This window comes from Macaca mulatta, chromosome 1 (genome assembly GCF_049350105.2).
Source record: "Macaca mulatta isolate MMU2019108-1 chromosome 1, T2T-MMU8v2.0, whole genome shotgun sequence".
Lineage (NCBI taxonomy): Eukaryota > Metazoa > Chordata > Mammalia > Primates > Cercopithecidae > Macaca > Macaca mulatta.
The window spans coordinates 141,588,226-141,608,873 of NC_133406.1; positions in this window are offsets into that span (position 1 = coordinate 141,588,226).

Sequence of the window (20,648 nt, forward strand, 5' to 3'; positions counted from 1 at the left end):
AAAATGGGCAGAATAAAGCAAGGCTGCACAGCTTGGATTATAGCCAAAAACTAGGCCACAGAACCAATGGTACAAACATTGCTGCTACCATTGCCTGATACTGGATGTCACACCATCTTCACCAGTGTAAATATTGTCATTAACACTGATGTTACTGGACTCCAGTTGCTGTCCCTGACAGCAGTACCACAGCTGCCTCTGAGAACTTCTCTGCTATTACTGCCATTAACATGTCTCCACCGTCCTGTTTCTCTGTATTGATTTTTCTAGTATTAAAACCCTGGAGAGTATGTGTGCTTGGCCAATCTGGCCACGTTTCATGGAAATTTCTAAGGCAGAGAAAGTTCTAAACATAGAAATGTCATATTAATGCTTGTCAACCAAAAAAGAAGAACAATAGGAAGAAGAGGGAAGGATGAGGAAGAGGAGTAGGGAAAACCTGACTATAATTTGCCTGTTTGGCTATCCAACATTAGCATTGCCTTTCTTCACATACTCCCCCTACTTCCATGCTTTGAGCACCTAAGCATGCAGTTCACAGCCCCCTAAAGGGAGAAAATTCCAAACCTACTCATTAGTACAACTCCAAAGCAATATGTCTACTCCTCCTGTAGTCTCAGCTTCCCATTAAGTGGGACTGTCACTGGGTTGATTTTTTGTGTTTTTTTGGTTTTTGTTTTTATTTTTATGAGACAGAGTCGCACTCCGTCACCCAGGCTGGAGTGCAGTGGCGCGATCTCTGCTCACTGCAACCTCCACTTTCCGGGTTCAAGCAATTCTCCTGCCTCAGTCTCCTGAGTAGGTGGGACTACAGGCACACGCCACCACACCCAGCTAATTTTTTGTATTTTTAGTAGAGATGGGGTTTCACCAGCATAGTCCAAAACTTTGAGTACAAGTATAATATTAAGAGGAGCACTACCCACTCCTGTCCTGTTTAAGAGAAATCATATCATACATTAATTTATGGTTTCATGAATATACATCTTGTGGAAAAGCTTTCTCTTCTTGTACTTTCCAGATGGGATCTCTTCAGACCATAACTTGGTCTTTAATATTCCATTCCACCATCTATGAAGTCTGCTGTTTCTAGTAATGGGTTTTGTGATGAGACAAGTTACCCCATGAGCATTGCCCAAAGGCTTTACTTCTTTTGCTAGAAAGTGATTTAACTAGTTAGAAAAAAATATAATGTGCAAAATCTGATGAGGAATAGACCAGTCAATGAGTTCATGGACAAGCGTGTTAAGGGAAATCTGATGAGCAGAATAAGCAAAGACAATTTGACTTTTCCACTAAAGACAAATCATGGCATCCTGCAGTGTGGCAGGGTAAGGGCCCTGTGTAGTTGCTGCTGTGGCAAGCTGAGTGCTGAGCAATGGAAGTAGCCAATTATCCTTTAGTGAGGGGAAATCCTTATTTTTGAGCCAATGCATAGTATAAATCCCTGCCAACATGGCCACTTGGTATGTGAAGCCATAGAACAAGCACTGGAGTTTCTAGAAAAGCAGTAGGATTAACATCCACAGGAGAATAAGCATTATTGTCCAACTTATTTTAATGTTATAAATTCATCAAATGAAAAGGCTTTTTTGGAAAATATTGTTGTGGGCTACATACAAATACGCTTTTATTCTGGGGCCATTGCAAGAAACTCACCCACATACATTTTCTCCAACCTTCTTGACCCTGAGATCCTACCTTGTTTCTTCTAAGTCCCATCAAGTCAAACCTCTAGCCTTTGTCCTGGAAACAGCATAGAATCCTCATTCTAACCCCTTTGAAGCATAGTGGGCACTGTTGTATACCAAGGGGAGGATGTCCCTCGTCCACTGCCCTTTTGCACTGCAATAACTACTAACTGATTCCCACAAATGATAAAGATCCATCTGTAAACCAGATTTGGAGTTTTTACCCCTTAGTTAACTGTTCAGATAAAACTCCCTATGAGATTATAGGAGTAGAACTGCTGGGAGCAAGAGCTAAATGCTCATGCAATGTTTCCTTATAGGACCACTTTCAAACATAACATTTCCACACAAACATGGCTTGCTGAAGGAAGGCTCGTTCAATTTTAGTATTTTTTTCATTATAGCACCCATTTCATGAGGAGCTGCTTGGATCACATGGTCACCTGATGTCACATGCTTATGTATCTAGTTGATACGGTTTGGCTATTTGTCCCCTCCTACAGTTAGGTTGAAGTGTGATCCCATATGTTGGAGGTGGGGCCTAGTGGGAGATTTTTGGGTCATGGAGGAGGATCCCTCATGAATGGCATGGTGCCCTCCCTGTGGTAGTGAGTGAGATCTTGCTTTATTAGTTCACACAAGAAATGATTGTTTTTAAAAAAGGAGCATAGCATCTCTCTCTCTCTCTCTCTGACTCTTTTCCTGAATCTCTCTCGCTCACTCCCTCTCTTGCCCTATGACATGCCTGTGCCGCCTTTGCCTTCTGCCATGAGTGTAAGCTTCCTGAGGCCTCACTAGAAGCCAAGAAAATGCTGATGCCATGCTTTTACAGGCTACAGAACTGTAAGCTAAAATAATCTCTCTTTTTATAAATTACCCAGCCTCGGGTATTCCTTCATAGCAACACAAAACAGACTAACACACTCGTCTTTGCCAGAACCTGATAACAAGCTAAGGGCTGATTTCTTAAATCTATCAGAGAGAGCACATTTTGCTCTAAAACATTAGTCTTTTGATTTTCTTTCAGAACTTGTCATAGGCCCCAGAGAGTATCCTTATTCTCTACAGTCTCATCAGTAATATTAACAGCGAAAGGTTGGCCAGGCATGGTGGCTCACACCTGTAATCCCAGCACTTTGGGAGGCCAAGGCAGGTGGATCATGAGGTCAGGAGATCAAGATATCCTGGCTAACACAGTGAAACCCCGTCTCTACTAAAAGTACAAAAAATTAGCCAAGCGTGGTGAGGGGAGCCTGTAGTCCCAGCTACTTGGGAGGCTGAGGCAGGAGAATGGCATGAACCTGGGAGGTGGAGCTTGCAGTGAGCCGAGATCTCGCCACTTCACTCTAGACTGGGCGACAGAGCGAGACTCCGTCTCAAAAAAAAAAAAAAAAAAAAAAACAGTGAAAAGTAGTGAGTGTCTACTTGAGTCACACATTCTTATAAGTGCTTTATGCATGGTCACTCATTTAATCTTCACAAACACTTTATGATGTATATGCTATTTTTACCATCCCCATTTTACAGATAAGGAGACTGATGAACAGAGAAGTTTAGTAATTTACCCAAGTTAAGTAATAAGTGGGAAATAATTTACACCTCACTGAAAAGAATGTTACATATGTTGTCTTAAAAAATAGAAAAGAGGCCAAATATGGTGGCTCATGCCTGTAATCCCAGCGTTTTGGGAGGTAGAAGCAGAAGGATCACTTGAGGCCAGGAATTCAAGACCAGCCTGGGCAACATAAGGAGACTCCATTGCTTTAAAAAAAAAAAAAAAAAAAAAAAAAAAAAGCCTTTTTTTTTAAATGAGCTGTTGTTGGTGGCGCATGCCTGTAGTCTCAGCTACTAGGGAGGCTGGAGTGTGAGAATTGCTTGAGCTCAGGAGTTTGAGGCTGCCCTGAACTGTGATTGTGTTGCTGCACTCCAGACCGGTGACAGAGTAAGACACTATCTCTAAAGAAAAATAAAATAGAAAGGAGGATTTATAAGGATATTCTGGGATTCTCAGCTCTTGGAATTTAGCAGAACAGATAATTCTAAAATTCTTCCACTACCAGTCCTGAAGAACTGTAACAAGAATCTTTAAATTCACGGTTGAATTTGCAAAAAAGTAATTAACTTTCAGGAGACAAGAAACAAAGTAACCATATGTGAGAAGATGAAATTGGTAAATATTTGGGCTGCTAGTCTGCCTGTCCCCAGGGTGGAACATGTAGGATTGGTCTCAATAATCTAAAGGTTTGCATTTGAATTATCATAGGAATAAGGGAAATACAAACTTATAAGATACTCGGTCAATAACAGTACTCTTTTGGATCAGCCTGAGCTCCACATAGGAAAGATATCTCCCCAAAAATCTTACTCATGGTTTGGGAAGTCACAATTCAAAATATTAAAAGTGTTCTTGAGTTAGTGATATAACTGGGATCTCTGGCATAATCAAATAAAAAGATCTCTTTCTCAGCTCACTCTAGACAGTTTCAACAGATAAAACTATACTGCAGATGAGATCACAATACATAATTTAAAGCATTCAAGGAAACTATCATGGATCAGAATCATCATATGAAACTTTTAGGAGGAGAGCCTCAAAGAACTTTAAATAATCAAACAATATACAGAATATAAATTATTAAATAAATAAAAGAATAACTACAACAGACTATAAAAAGAACCAAAAAGTCTAGAAATGAAAAATATAGTCAGTGTGCTGATTGTTAATTCTTTGCTTCTCTGCTCCAAATGAACTCTCATTGCCTGCTCTGTGATAATGGAGATGAGCCTTATAGATATTTCTCCTTTGCCACCTGGCAAGATGTTAAACATTGTCAGGAGAGGATCTGGAGGGATATTGCAGAAGTAAGGGTTTTTCCTCTTCCTGTTTCTGGTGTGCTCCCTTACCAGTGTCCTGCAGAGAGCTCTTTTTCTCCACTGTTCAATGTGAGGTTCCTGTAGGGCAAAACTTTTTATGGTATTTGACTCACTATCAAACTCACACAGCTGTGTTGGCATAGTCCCAGATATTGTGGGCCTGCCCCCAGCCCAGGTTGCTGTACCCCCTTCCCTCTTCTTAGTCCCAGGCATGGACACACACCAGGGACACTGGAGTCCAGCCATTCCCTGATGTCTGTCAAGCACAGCAGCCAAGAGCTGACCCAGTGCACTAGACTCCTGAAGAGGAGGACTCTGTGAGGCTCCAGAGTCTGATAGTTTCCAACAAGCAGCAGCTTCTCCTGGCATCTAACAAGTTCTGAGGCTCAACACCTATCAGAGGGTAGATTTCCATTAAGTCCTACCGTGAGGTACTTCATTGACTTCTCCAACATTCAGGAAGCTAAGGTGGAGCTAAGGTGGTGACATCTGGATCTCACTTCTGGCAAGAGAGGGCTTGTCCGTGGGTACTTATCTCAGCACTATGGGTAGTGGTCACATTTTATATTATATTTGTGTACTTTTAGAATTATTTTGACTCTCAGCCAATTCTTCATCACTCCAATTCCCTGTTAATAATGCTTTATATTAAATTTTGCCTCCTCAAATGACTGTGATTTTTATCACCTGATTGGACCTGGAACAATACAGAATTGCTACCAGGAATGGTCCCAGAAGATAAACCTGCAAAAAATGGCATTTTGGGAATCTCCTTACAACCAAGTCACTGAGGAAGAAAAACCTCGAGCCTGGCGTAGAGATAGGTCTTCACAGTATTCTAGCACCATCTGAAAAGAGCAGCTGCAGCACTGCAGCCCCACTCAAGGGTAAACATGAAGAACAGTGGTGAAGGAATATTCTCCCAGTGACCAGAACTTCAAGTGTGACATTTGGTCATCTATGTCTGGAGAGTAAGATGGCTGAAAATACAGGTTCATATAATGCATGGGTAGTTGCAAATAGTTTAGTTGGATGGTCAAGGACTTGGAAGGAACTGTTTTAGATGATTAGTCAAAAGGGAGCTTACAGAAGAAGTATGTAGGTTGACTTTTCAGAATGGCCACAGATTAAGATGTTTGTGAATGTGAAATGCCCACCAGAGGGCCACTACTACAGAGGTGGCTTTAAGTGGATAGAGTTATGCACTCTGGGATGTCAGTCAACCTTTCTCCCTAGCCATCATATTCTTTGTTTAATGGATCCACGAACCAAGAGGCTATAGTGGCAGGGATAGAGTCTACACATGGACTCGATAACATGAACATCCCTTTACCAAAGCTGATCTGGCTAATGCAACCATTGAGTACCTAATCTGCCAACAGCACAAACCAGCACTGAGCCCTCAATATGGCACCATTCCTGGGATATAGGGGCCAAGACAGCCAACTGGCAGCAGGTTGATTATGTTGGATCTCTGCCCTCATGAAGTAGGTAGAGATTCATCCTCGCTGAAATGAACACACTCTGGATATAAATATACCTTCCCTGCCTTTAGTGTTTCTTCCAGCACCACTATTTGTGGATTCACAGACGGTCTTATTCACCATCATTGCATTCCACAGAGCATCAGGTCTGATCAAGGAATTCATTTCATGGTAAAAGAAGTCATCATGGACTCATGCACATAAAATCAACTCTTCTTACTATATATTTCATAGGTTGGAAGTAGCTGGCTTGACTGAAAGGTGGACTGGCTTACTGTAGACTCAGTTATGGTGCCATTTGGAGACAACATCCTGAAATAATGGGGTTCTATCTTAGAGGATGCAATGTACACTTTGCATCAGAGTCCATTATATGGTGCAGTCTCTCCCATAGGTAGAACACATGGGACCAGGAATCAAAGAGTGGAAGTAGGAGTGACTCCTCTTGCTGTTATACCTAATAATCCCCTTAATAATCCACTTGCAGAATTTTTGCTTTCCATCCTACCCCTTCTAGCTCAGAAGTAACTCATGTTTCTTTTGCTCATGACTTACTGGCCAGAAATGATTGCACAGCTCCACTCAACCTAAAGGGGGTCATGAAGTACAATCATACCCTGTGCTCAGTAGTCAGAGGGTCAAAAATACTTGAATAGCACAAATGACAGTTAAAACCTAAAAGCACTTAATTCTAGGTGATTAAAATGAGGTATAGCTAATCTGATGGAGGGGCTATAACCCTAAGCCTGTGATTAACACCCAGTTCTGCAAATGGACAGATCTTTACATGAAACTCCTCATTGGCTTAGAGAACTCAGGCATGTATTTTAAATTATTACCTTCAATTTTCCCGTCAACAAAGTGGAGATAATTGGTAATATATATCCAAAGGTTATAAGAATCAAAGAAACTAATATACGTGAAATCATTTGTGAACTAAAGACCCATATCAATTTTAATTGTGTTATTACTATTACTGTTAATATTATTAATTTCAGTAGTAGCATATGGTTGCCAAATCTGACCCATAATTTCATTTGGACTCTCTAGCAGTAATATTTGGGTTAGTTCTTGTAATGTAACATAATGCTTTGTAGTTTTGACTAGAATATGTGTTTTGTAAAAAGGGTTTCCTTACTATTATGGGAAACTGGCAATTTCAAGTCTTCTGTCATGTACTGTAACAAATAAATAAATGTGTTAGAATAATAAGGTAACATGATTTTAAACATCTTTAGACTAGCAAAACCCAAAGGATATGGAATATGCACGTAATTCCATGACCTATTATGGTCTGCTTTTCTCTTAAACTGGATACAATAATCCTACTACCAAAGGAAGGAATCTAGGAATGATTTTCTTTAAAAACAAAAAGCAAATTTATTATGTAACAAAACTGAAAATACAGAGTAGGGTAAACTCTAAGCACAGTGAGTAATTGTTCGTAAATATTACCCAATTAATTCTATAAATGAACTAAACATGGCTTAATATTGCCAAGCTTTTTTCTAAAGTGTTGATGTTTTTAACTTAAAACAAACATTTAGCTGTTTTTGAAAGCTTCTCAGATTCACTGTACTCAGCTTCCGTGGACAGACTCACAGGACAGATCATTGCTATCCCAGAATTTTATTTAAGTGGTACCAGTATAATGAAAATTTATCTGCAGTTCATTTCATTTCTATAACAAAAGTTCCTTTGAATGTATTTCATTTAAGAAAACTTTAGAAAAAAATTGTTTTAATAAATCATATACATTTGTTGATGGCCGTAAGTAAAGGTGTTTTAGAATATAGAGGAACCATATCTTAAAAGCAAGACTCTAACATTTATTTTCTTTTTCTTTTTAAAAATAAGACTTATTTACATATAATTCACATGACATACAATTCACTTATTTAAAGCATACAAGTCAATAGTTTTGAGTATATCCACAGAGTTGTACAATCATCACCAAAATCAATTATAAAACATTTTCATCATCCCCAAAAAGAAGCTCTATACCCACTAGCAGTCACTCCTATTTGTCCCCAGTCCCAGTCCCTGGAACTACAAGCCTACTTTTTAATCTCTATATATTTGTCTATTCTTCACATTTCATATCAATGGAATCATATAATTGTTGTCTTTTGTGGCTGGCTTCTTTTATTTAGCTTAATCTTTTCAAGGTTCATCCATGCTGTAGCACATATTAGTACTTCATCCTTTTTATCACGAAATAATATCTTGTTGTATGGATATACCACATTTTATTTATATTTTCATCAGTTAATAGGCATTTAAGTTGTTTCCACTTTTTGGCTGTTATTAATAATGTTGCTATGAATAATTACATGCAAGTTTTTGTATGGACATCTATTTTCATTTCCCATGGGTACATTAGGAGTAGAATTGCTAGGTCATATTGATGACAGCAACGACCCATCTGGAGCAGTTGCTGCAAAGACACTGGCTGCAGCTGGGAAGGCACTTTTGGGGATATGTACTCCACAGGCCAGCTGGAGGTAAGAACAGGCAGAAGCCCTGCCGCTTTCTGAGTTGGAAGGGTGGGAGCCCTACCTGGCTGGGCAAGCTGGAAGTCCCCCTGCCCTGGCAGACTTAGAAATGACTGCTCCCACTGCCCAGGCTCCCCCCTCTCCCAGGGCTGCTCCAATTTCAGAACAAAGTTGAGGCCAAGCCTGGGCACCGTCCTGGCCCAGCTGGGTGTGCATGCACTCAGGGCAGTGCTATCATGCCAGGTTCTTGCTGCCTTGGCCTCCTCTCTGGACTTTGGGTATGATGAGCACCAGTGGGAGGCTGAGGGGAAGCTGAGTGTGACACAGTGTGGGCCTGTGGGCACCCCTCAGCACAAACATCCTGAGTGCCAGCAACATCAGGTTGATGGCAGTGGGAGGCAGACAGGTTCCTGGGCAGAAACGGGTGGGTCCCTGGTAATGCCCCACCTTCAGGCCTGGGATAGCCTGAAGCCTGGGGGCCAGGCTGCCAGTTCCATTGACCAACGTGAGAACTCATGGTGCTTTTTCCCAGCCACACATGGCTGCCCACTGAACAATCAGCATGTACTTCCTGCCACCTGAAGCCCACAAAAACCCCTGACCCGGCCAGGAAGACCCTGACTCAGGAAGACGTCAGGATGAACTGCCTGCAGAGAGGAGCTACCCACTGTGGGTCTTCTTTAGCTGAGAGCTGAGCAGACATTGAGACAACTTGCCTGTGGATAGGAGCTACCTACTCCAGGTATCTTCTCCACTGAGAGTTGCACAAGGGACAGGACAATCTGCTTGCAGATAGGAGCTACCCACTCTGGGTCTCCTCTCCACTGAGAGCTGTGCTCATTGGGATGACCTACCTGTGGAAAGAAGCTGCTCACTTCAGGTCTCCTAAGAGCTATACTATTGCTCAATAAAGCACCTCATCACCTTACTGACCCTCCAGTTGTCCATGTACCTCATTCTTCCTGGATGTGGGACAAGAACGTAGGACCCACCAAATGGCAGGACTGAAAGAGCTGTAACACAAACAGGGCTGAAACATGCCCCTTGTTTACCATATTGCAGGTGACAAAAAGGAGAGAAGAGAGGAAGAGAGAAGAGCTGCAGCCCTGTGGGGGCCCAGACCTAGGAGTTCCCCAAACCAGGGCTCTGACACCCTCTTTGGGGCTCTGCAGTTTCTGGCATCTGCAAGCTTCCATGCACCACCATGTTCCCTGGTGCCAGCAGTGGAGCCCACTTGCAGTACACCTGGTCCAGCTGCAGGCTCACAGGGAGCTGACACTTGTGCCTGTGCCTGGAGCTGCTTTCCCCACCACGGCCAGTGTGTCTGGACTCGCTCACTCATGCACCCCTCATCACTCCATACCTGGTTCATCCTTGGCAGGCATGGGATTTGGGCCAGTAGTGCAAGCTGAGTACAGCGTTCCAGGCCAAATGGGAAGAACGAGCCCGGTGAGCCCCAGCAAAACTCTGGCAAAGTCACCACAAGCCACAGAGGTTTCCAACTGGCAAAGCAACACCCCAAGGGTCCTGTGACAATGTTTTAACTCTATGTTTAACCTTTAGGGAAACTATCTGATTGGTTTTTAAAGCAGCCATACCATTTTACATTCCCACCAACAGTGTATGAGGATTTCATTTCCTCACACTTTTGATATTACTCGGTATTTTCCTTTTGGTTATATCCATTCTAGTGGATGTGAAATAATATGTCATTGTGATTTGGATTTGCGTTCTCTGATGGTTAGATATTGACCGTGTTTTCATATGACTATTGGCCATTTGTTAATCTTCTCAGTAATGTATCCATTCACATCCTTTCTCTAATTTTTAAATTTGGCCATTTGTCTTTATTATAGTGATATAAGAGTTCCTTAGAATTATAGGTAAAAGTCTCTTATGACTTATATTTTATATATTTTCTCACATCCTATGAGTTGTCTTTTCACTTTCTTGTTGACATCCTTTAAAGTAAAAAAGTTTTTAATTTTGATGATGTTCAATTTGTTTATTGTTTTCTCTTGTACTTTTAGTGTCGTGTGTAAAAATGTTTTGCCTTAATTCTAGATCATTGCTATGGTCTGAATGTTAGTGCCTCCCAAAGTTGATATGTTGAAATCCTGACAACCAGAGTGATGATTTTAGAAGGTGGGGTGGTCTTTGGGAGGTGATGAGATAATTAAAACAGAGTCCTCAAGAATGGAATTAGTGTGTTTATAAAAGAGAAAAGAGAGCCTAGAAAACTAGCTTGTCTCTTCTGACATGTGATGTTATAGTAAAAGTATAACTGTCCATTAACCTGTAAGACCCTCACTAGACACTGAGTTTGCCAGCACCTTAATCTTGGTTTTTCAAGGCTCCAAAAGGAAATCATTAAATTTTTTGGAAATTTTAAAATAACTTTCTGTTTATTTGTAACTACCCCATTATGATATTTTGGTATAGCAGTTCAAATGGACTAAAACAGATAATTGGTACTGAGAAGTGGGGATGCTCCTGTAACAAATACCTAAAAATATGGAAGCAGCTTTGGAACTGGGTAATGGGTAGAGGCTTGAAGCATTTTGAGGTACATTCTAGAAAAAGATTGCATTGCAGTGAACAGAATATTAAAGAAAATTTTGAGAAGAAATAGAAGAGAGGTGTAGAGAGAACCTCAGCCTTCTTAGAGAACATCTAAGTGGTCATGAATATGTTGGTAGAAATATAGATGGCAAAGGCCATTCTGATGAGGTCTTAGACAGAAATGAGGAATATAATATTGGACAATTGGGAAAAGGTCATCCTTATTATAAAGTGACAAAGAACTTGGCTTAATTATGTTTATGTCCTAACCATGTGTAGAAGACAGAACTTTGAGCAATAAAATTGGATATTTGGCTGTGATAATTTTAAGCAAAGAGTTTAAGAAGCAGCATTTTTTTTTAATTGAGTGCTTATAGTAAAATACAAGAAGGGAGATGACTTAATAATGACATAGTTAATCAAAACGGAAGCAAAATGTAAAAATTTGGAAAATTAGCCTACCCATACTGAAGAAAATGAGACAGCTTTTTGGGAGAGAACACAAATGGTGTGACCAAACTTAATGAGTTTAGTATGGATCGACCATCCCAACAAAAGCTAGGTGATATTCATGTAGACAATGGGGAGATTTGTCAATCATCTAAACAGAGGCCAGGACATATTATCCAAGACAATGGAAGAATGACCCTAAAGCCATTTTGGAGGTAATCAAGGCTGTCCCCCTTATTACAGTCCCAGAGTACAAGGGTATGGGAGGCAAAACTATTTCAAAGAAGGAGCCACCACTGATGGTGTCACCTCATGTGGCAGACTTGCTCCCCACATTCAGTCACAGCACTCTGCAGCCACCCCAGGTGCAGCTCCAGTAAGCCAGCTGCAGTGTACATTGTGCTTAGCAAAGCTGTGAGGGTATAGCTACCTCTGTCTAGATTTCAAAGGATGCCCCAGGCAGAGCACTGCTGTTGGGAAGAGCCACCACAGAGACTCCCCACTAGGACAGTGCAGATCCATGGGAGTAGTGCCAACTCCACAATCCCATACAGAGCCAAGAGACTGTGATTACAGCTTGAGAGCACTGCAGGCATCTAACTTCAACCAGTGACAGTTGCAGTATGGGTAGCACCCAGCAAAGCCATGGAGTCAAGCCTGCCCACATTTGGAGGGTGAGATTTCTACACCAGTGGACCTAGAAGGCAGAGCGTCAAAGAAGATTATTCTTGAGCCTTAAGTTTTAATGTTTGCTCTCTTGGATTTTGGACTTAAGATCTGTGACTCTTTTCTTCTTTCTTGAATATTCCCTTGGGAATGAGAAGGTTTGTCCCATTCCTGCCTCACTATTGTATTTTGGATGCTTATAACTTGTTTGATTTTACAGGCTCACCGCTGGAGGAGAATTTCTCTTAGAATTAATTAACCTTGGGTCTCACCGATATTTTATTTAGATAACACCTCAGACTTTAGACTTGAATTGATGCTTGAATGAGTTAAGACTTTGTGGGCTATTGGGATGGAATAAATGTATTTTGCATGCAAGAAAGATGTAAGTTTTGGGAGAACAGTGTGGAATGCTATGGCCTGTGTTTGTATCCCTCCAAGGATATTTTGAAATCCTAATGCCCGAGGAGATGGTATTAGGAGGTAGGACTTTTGGAAAGAGAGTAGGTCATAAGAACAGAGTCCTCATTAATAGGATTAGTGTCATTATAAGAGAAATTCCAGAGAACAAATTTGACCTTTTGCCATGTGAAGACACAGCAAAAACACATCTGTTTATAAGCCAGAAAGTGGATCTTCACTGGACACTGAATCTGCCAGTGACTTCCTTTTGGACTTCCCAGCCTCCAGAACTGTAAGAAATAAATTTCTGTTGTTTATAAGCCATCCAGTCTATGTTATTTTAGCAGTTTGAACTGACCAAAACACTCATGAAAATAACAAGATACACCCCTACATTTTCTCCTAAGAGTTTCATGGCTTTACCTCCTCATTTGGATTGATGATCCATTTAGGTTGATGAATTTATATTTTCTATATGGTGTGAGGAAGGGGCCCAGCTTCATTCTTTTGCATGTGGATACTCAGTGGTCCCAGAACCACTTATTGAGATGATGATTCTTTTCCCACTGAATTTCCTTAACATCTCTGTTGAAAATCAATTAACTGCAATTGTGAAGGTTTATTTCTGGACTTTCAATTTTGATCCATATGTTTATCCTCCTGACAATATTACACTATCTTAATTACTGCAGTTTTATAATAAGTTTCAAAATTGAGAGGTGTCAGTCCTCCAACCATGTTATTTTTAAAGATTGTTTTGGCAATTCTGGGTCCCTTGTGCTTCAATATTAAGTGTAGGATCAGCTTGACGGTTTCCTTAAAAAGACAGCTGGAAACCATCCTTCTCAGCAAACTATCGCAAGAACAGAAAACCAAACACTGCATGTTCTCACTCATAGGTGGGAATTGAATAATGAGAACACTTGGACACAGGAAGGGGAACATCACACACCGGGGCCTGTTGTGGGGTCGGGGGAAGGGGGAGGGATGGCATTAGGAGATATACCTAATGTAAATGACGAGTTAATGGGTGAAGCACACCAACATGGCACATGTATACATATGTAACAAACCTGCACATTGTGCACATGCACCCTAGAACATAAAGTATAATAATAAAAAATATGTATATAAAAAAGACACCTGAAATTTTGCTAGAGATTTCATTGAATCTTTTGATCAGTTTGTAGAGTATTGCCATCTTAACAATTTTGAGTCTCCTATTCATGAAGGGGTTTTTCCATTTATTTGATCTTCTTTAATTTTTTTTTGACAATGTTTAACCACTTTCAGCATATACATTTAGTATTTGCTTTGTTGAATTTATTCCTAAATATTTATTCTTTATAATGCTATTGAAATGGAATTGTATTTTTAACTTGATTTTCAGGTTGTTCATTGTTATTGTATGACATATAATTGAATTTTTAATATTGATCTTTTAAAAAAACTTTTTATTTTTTATTTTTGTGGCTACATAGTCGGTGTATGTATTTATGGGGTACATGAGATATTTTGATGGCATATAATGTGTAATAATCACATTATGGGAATGAGGTATCCATCACCTGAAGTACTTATTCTTCATGTTACAAACAATCCTACTGTACTCTTTTAGTTATTCTAAAATGCACAATTAAAATATTATTGCCTTTAGTTACTGTGTTGTGCTATCAAATACTAGATCTTATTCATTCTTTCTACCTAATTTTGTGCCCATTAACCATTCCCAGGTCCATAATCCTCCTCCCCACTACACTTCCTAGCCTCTAGCAACCATCATTCTACTCTCTATCACCATTAGTTCAATTGTTTTAACTAATTTTGCAGTGCTGTCTCAGCTCACTGCAAACTCTGCCTCCCAGATTCATGCCATTCTCCTGCCTCAGTCACCTGAGTAGCTGGGACTACAGGCACCTGCCTCCACGCCTGGCTAATTTTTTGTATTTTTTTAGTAGAGATGAGGTTTCACCTTGTTAGCCAGGATGGTCTCGATTTCCTAACCTCGTGATCCACTAGCTTCAGCCTCCCAAAGTGCTGGGATTACAGGTGTGAGCCACTGGGCCTGGCCCAATTGTTTTAACTTTTAACTCCCACAAATAAGTGAAGAACATGGGAAGCTTGTCTTTCTGTGCCTGGCTTATTTCACTTAAAATAATGTTCTCCAGTTCTATCCCTGTTGTTGCAAGTGACAGAATCTCATTCTCTTTTATGTCTAAATAGTACTCCATTGTGTATCAATATGTTTTATTTATTCATTCATCTGTTGATGGACACTTAGGTTGTTTCCAAACCTTGACTATTGTGAATAGTGCTGCAATAAACATAGGAGTGCAGATATCTCTGCGATATCTTGATTTCCTTTATTTTTGGTATATACCTAGAAATGGGATAGCTGGATTATATTGTAGCTTTTAGTTTTTCTTCAAGGACCATTGAACTGTTCTCCATAGTGGTTGTACTAATTTGCATTCTCACCAATAGTGTACAAGAGTTCCCTTTTCTCCACATCCTTGCCAGCATTTGTTATTGCCTGTTTTTTGGATAAAAGCCATTTTAACTGGGGTGAGATATCTCATTGTAGTTTTAATTTGCATTTCTCTGATGGTCAATGATGTTGAGCACTTTTGCATATATCCATTTGCCATTTGTATATCTTCTTTTGAGAAATGTCTATTCAGATTTTTTACCCATTTTGAATTGGGTTATTAGTTATTTTCTTATAGAGTTGTTTGAGCTCCACATATATTCTGGTTATTAACCGCTTGTCAGATGGGCAGTTTGAAAATATTTTCTCCTATTCTGTGGGCTGTCTCTTCACTTTGTTTATTGTTTCCTTTGCTGGGCAGAAGCTTTTTAACTTGATGTGATCCCATTTGTCATTTTTGCTTTGGTCGACAGTGCTTGTGGGGTAATAGTAATCATTTATCCTATAACCTTGCTTAACTTGATTATTACTTCTTATAGTTTTTAAATGGTTTATTTAGGATTTCAACAAGCAAAACCAAGTAATCTATAAATAGAGATAGTTTCATATCTTTTCCAATGTAGATTACTTTTATTTTCTAGTTGTATTTGTCAGGAGTTTTCTACAGAAACAAATAATACAGGATATCTGTCTGTCTATCTATCCATCTTTCTATCTATCTATCTATCTATCTATCTATCTATCTATCTATCTTCTGTCTATCTATCTATCTATCTATCTATCTTCTGTCTATCTATCTATCTTTATAAATAAAGAGGTATATTGTTAAGTCATTGGCTTATGTGATTATGGAGACAGACAGATCCTAATATCTACAGTTGGCAAGATGGAGACACAGGGGAGTCACTTGCGAATTTGCAGTATGAGTTTGAAGGTCTGAGAACCAGGATTGTTGATGGTATAGTACATTCCAAAGGCCAGCAGTCTCCAAACCCAGAAAGAAGCTGATGTTTCAGTCTGGAGTCCAAAGGCAGTGAAAAAGCAATGTTCCATCTCGTAGGCAGTTATGCAAGAAGAGTTCACTCTTAGTCAGACTTTTTGTTTGATTTAGGCCTTCAACTGATTGGATGACACCCACCCACATAAGGAGGGAAATCTGCTTTATTTGGCCTACAAATTTAAATGTATTTGGTCTACTCATCTCCTCGGTCTACTTTATTCAGTCGACTAATTTAAATGTTAATCTCGTTAAACAATCTCACAGACACACCCAGAATAATATTTGATCAAATATCTGGGCACCCCATGGCCCAGTCAAGTGGATACATAAAACTAACCATCATAAACTACCATTTGTCAACTGCACCTGTGATTTTGTGATATAATAAGAAGTTAATAGTTGCTTTCTATCCCTGATTCCTGGGTAGTTCTCCTAAACACCTTGTAATTTCTGAAGTGATTTTCCTGGTTGCCAGGAGAATCAAATATGTGATAAAAAGGTTGAAATTTTCAGCCCTACCCTCTAACCTCTAAGTAGGGGAGAGAAGCTGCAAATTGACTTAATCACAAATGACCAATGATTTAATAAATCATGCCTATGTAATGAACTTCTCATAAAATCCCAAAGGCTGGAATTCAGAGAGCATCCAGGTTGGTGAACACGTGGAGGCGCTTAGAGAGTTGTGTTCCTAAAAACAGTGTGGAAGCTCCACAATCTGCCCCCGTACCTCACCCTAATTGTTTCTTCTATCTGACTGTTTCTGAATTTTATCCTTTTATAATAAACTGGTAACCTAGTAAGTAAATTTTTCCCCAAATTCTGTATTTCTACCAAATTATTAAAACTGAGTATGGGGCATGGGAACCCCTGTTCTATAGCCAAGTTGTACAGTTGTTGTGGGTAACCCAAGGAGACACTGCTTGCAATTGGCATCTGAGATGATAGGAAGTAGTATAGTGGAACTGAGCCCTTAACCTGGGGATACGATGCTAACTCCAAGTAGATAGTCGCAGAATTGCATTTAATCAGATGACATCCAGTTGGTGTTTGTTGGATAATTAAATTGATTTGTTGTGGAAAATAAAACCACACACACACACACACACACACACACCCCATGACAGGAGTGAAGTACTGAGAGTGTTGGGAATGTATAGAAGAAAACCAGAGCTTTCCCTTTTCAGCACTCATATGTATCACCTCATTTTAAACCATGCTTAATCTCCAAATAAAGACAATAACAAGGTCATAATTCCATTTAACATGATACTACTGTCCTGCATACAACTGTACATTCACTAACCCCTTTTCCAGAGGATACGGTAAAGTCCTTGAGTGATGATTACTCTTCTTTATATCCTGTAATTTTACTACGATGTAAAATTAACATTATCTGAATACTATGATATAAACTCAGTGTATCTTATGTTACATGATAAAAGAGTAAGAAAGGAAAGAAAGCAAAGACATTTGTTTTAAAATCATGATAAGTTATGTCCTCATTTTTATAATTGGTCTTGTGGTTGTAGCTGAAATTTGTAACTACCTTCTTCCATACCCATTCCCTTTGCCTTTCAGCAAGCACCTCAACTGGTCATGGTTCTTTTCCTGGTGGGATGATCCAAACCTTCATTCCTGAAGGGTCTGGACCATTAGTAATACTATCTCATTTGGATTGTTGTAGTTTTCCATTGACTTTAATCACAGGACATGGTTATAATAAGATATCCCTAATGAATCTCCTACATGCTGGACACACTCTTTCTTACCTCCATTGTGGAGTAGTAGTCCAATTTCTTCTGGTAGTTAGGATCAATCACCCCAGACAGCAAGGTAACTCTCTTCTTTGCCTGCTGGTTTAGAGGCATGAGGAGCCCCAAAGTGGCTGGGCAGCAGTCTTAACATCCAGTTTCGTTGGTCTGTGTCTTTTTTTAGGCCAGTACCATGTTGTTTTGGTAACTATAGCTTTGTGGCATAATTTGAATTCAGGCAGTGTGATTCCTCCAGTTTTGTTCTTTTTGCTTTGGATGGCTTTGGCTATTCTGAGTTTTTTGTGGTTCCATATAAATTTTAGGATGATTTTTTTCTATTTCTGTGAAGAAGGTCATTCATATTTTGATAGGGATTACATTGAATCTGTAGAGTGCTTTGGGTAATATGGGCTTTTTAACAATATTGAGTCTTCCAATCCATGAACATGGAATTTTCTTTTTTTTTTTTTGGGTGCCCTCTTCAATTTCCTTCATCAGTGTTTCATTCTTTTCATTTTGGAGATCTTTCATTTCTTCGGTTAAGTGAATTCCTAGGTATTTAATTTTTTGTGTGGCTATTGTAAATGGATTTACTTTTTTATTTCTTTTTCACATTGTTCAACGTCGGCATATAGAACTACTACTGACTTTTTAATGTTGATTTTGTATACTGGAACTTTACTGAATTTGTTTATCAATTATAATAGTGTTCTTATGGAGTCTAGGTTTTTCCAAATATAAGATCTTATCGCCAGCAAACAAGGATAATTTGATTTCTTTCTTTCCAATGTGGATGCCCTTCATATATTTTTCTTGTCTGATTGCTCTAGCTAGGACTTTTAGTACTATGTCAAATAACAATGGTGACAGTGAGCATCTTGTTGTGTTCCAGGTCTTTGAGAAAAGGCTTTCAGTTTTTCCTCATTCAGTATGATACTAGCTGTGAGTCTGTCATAAATGGTTTTATTATGTTATGTTCCTGTTGTACCCAATTATTTAATGCTTTTTTTAAATCATGAAGGGATGTTTTGAATTTTACCGAATGCTTTTTCAACATCAACTGAAATGACATATGGTTTTTATCATGCATTCTGTTGATATAATGTATCATGTTGATTGATTTGCATAGGTTGAACCATTCTTACATCCAAGAGATAAAAATCCCACTTGGTCATGATGAATGATCTTTCTAAAATATTGTTGAATTTGGTTTGTTAGTATTTTGTTGAGGATTTTTGCATCAATATTCATCAGAGATTTTGGCCTGTAGTTTTCTTCTTGTGTGTCTTTGTCTGGTTTTTGTATCAGGGTAACACTGGCTTGTAGAATGAGTTTGAAAGTGGTCCCTACTCCTCTATTTTCTGGAATAGTTTGAGTAGAATTAGTATTAGTCCTTCTTTAAATGTCTGGTAGAATTCAGAAGTGCAGCCATCAGGTCTCAAGCTTTTCTTTACTGGAAGACTTTTTACCATGTCTTCAATCTCATTATTTGTTATTGGTCTCTTCAGGTTTTGGAAATCTTCCTGATTCAATCTTAGTAAGTTGTATGTATCTAGGAATTTGTTAATTTCTTCTTGATTTTCCAATTCATTGGCATGTAGTTGCTCATAGTAGTCACTAATAATCCTTTGAATTTTTGCGATATCCGTTGTAATGTCTCCTTTTTCATTTCTGACTTTATTTGGATTTCCTCTCTTTTTCTCTTAGACTGGCTAAATATTTGTCAATTTTGTTTAACTTTTCAAAAAACAAACTTTTTATTTGATTGTGCTTTTGTATTTTTTTCATTTCAATTTCATTTATTTCTGCTTTGATCTTCATTATTTCTTTTCTTTTGCTAATTTGAGGTTTGGTTTGCTCTTGCTTTTCTAATTCTTTAAAATGTATTGTTAGATTGTTTATTTGAAGTTATTTTTCTTTTTTGATGTAGGCGCTTATAGCTATAAGCTTCCTTCTGAGTATTGTTTTTGCTGTAGCACATAGATGTGGGTATGTTGTGTTTTCATTATCATTTTTTTCATGAAATTTTTCAATTTTCCTCTTACTTTCTTCATTGACCCACTGGTCATTCAGGAGCATACTGTTTTACTTCCATGTATTTGTACAGTTACCAAATTTTCTCTTGTTATTGATTTCTAGTTTTATTTCATTGTGGTCAGAAAAGATGCTTGACATTATTTCATTTTTTCTCAACGTTTTAAGATTTATTTGTGGCCTAACATATGGCCTACCATTGAGAATAATCCATGCACTGAGAAAAAGAATGTATATTCTGCAGCTCTTGGATGAAATGTTCTGTAAATATCTACTAGATCCATTTGGTCTGTAGTGCAGATTAAGTCTGATGTTTCTTGTTGATTTTCTGTCTGGAAGATCTGTCCAATGCTGAAAGTGGAGTGTTGAAGTCTCCAGCTATTATTGCATGAGGGCCCATCTGATTCTTCAGCTGTAATAATGTTTCCTTTATATATCAAAGTACTCCAGTGTTGGGTGCATATGTATTTAAAATTGTTATTTCCTCTTGCTGAATTGACCCCTTATCCTTATATGTCTCTTCTTATAGATTTTACCTTTTTTGTCTCTTCTTATAGTTTTTGCCTGGAAATCTATTTTTTTCTGATATAAGCATAGCAACTCCTGCTCTTTTTTTGGTTTCCAATGGCACGGAATATCTTTTTCTATCCTTTTATTTTCAGTGTATATGTGTCTTTCTGGATGAAGTGTGTTTCCTGTAGGCAATAGATCAATGGGTCTTGTTTTTTCATCCATTCAGTCAGTCAATGTCTTTCTATTGGAGAGTATAGTCTATTTACATTCAACGTTATTATTGATGAGTAAAGACTTG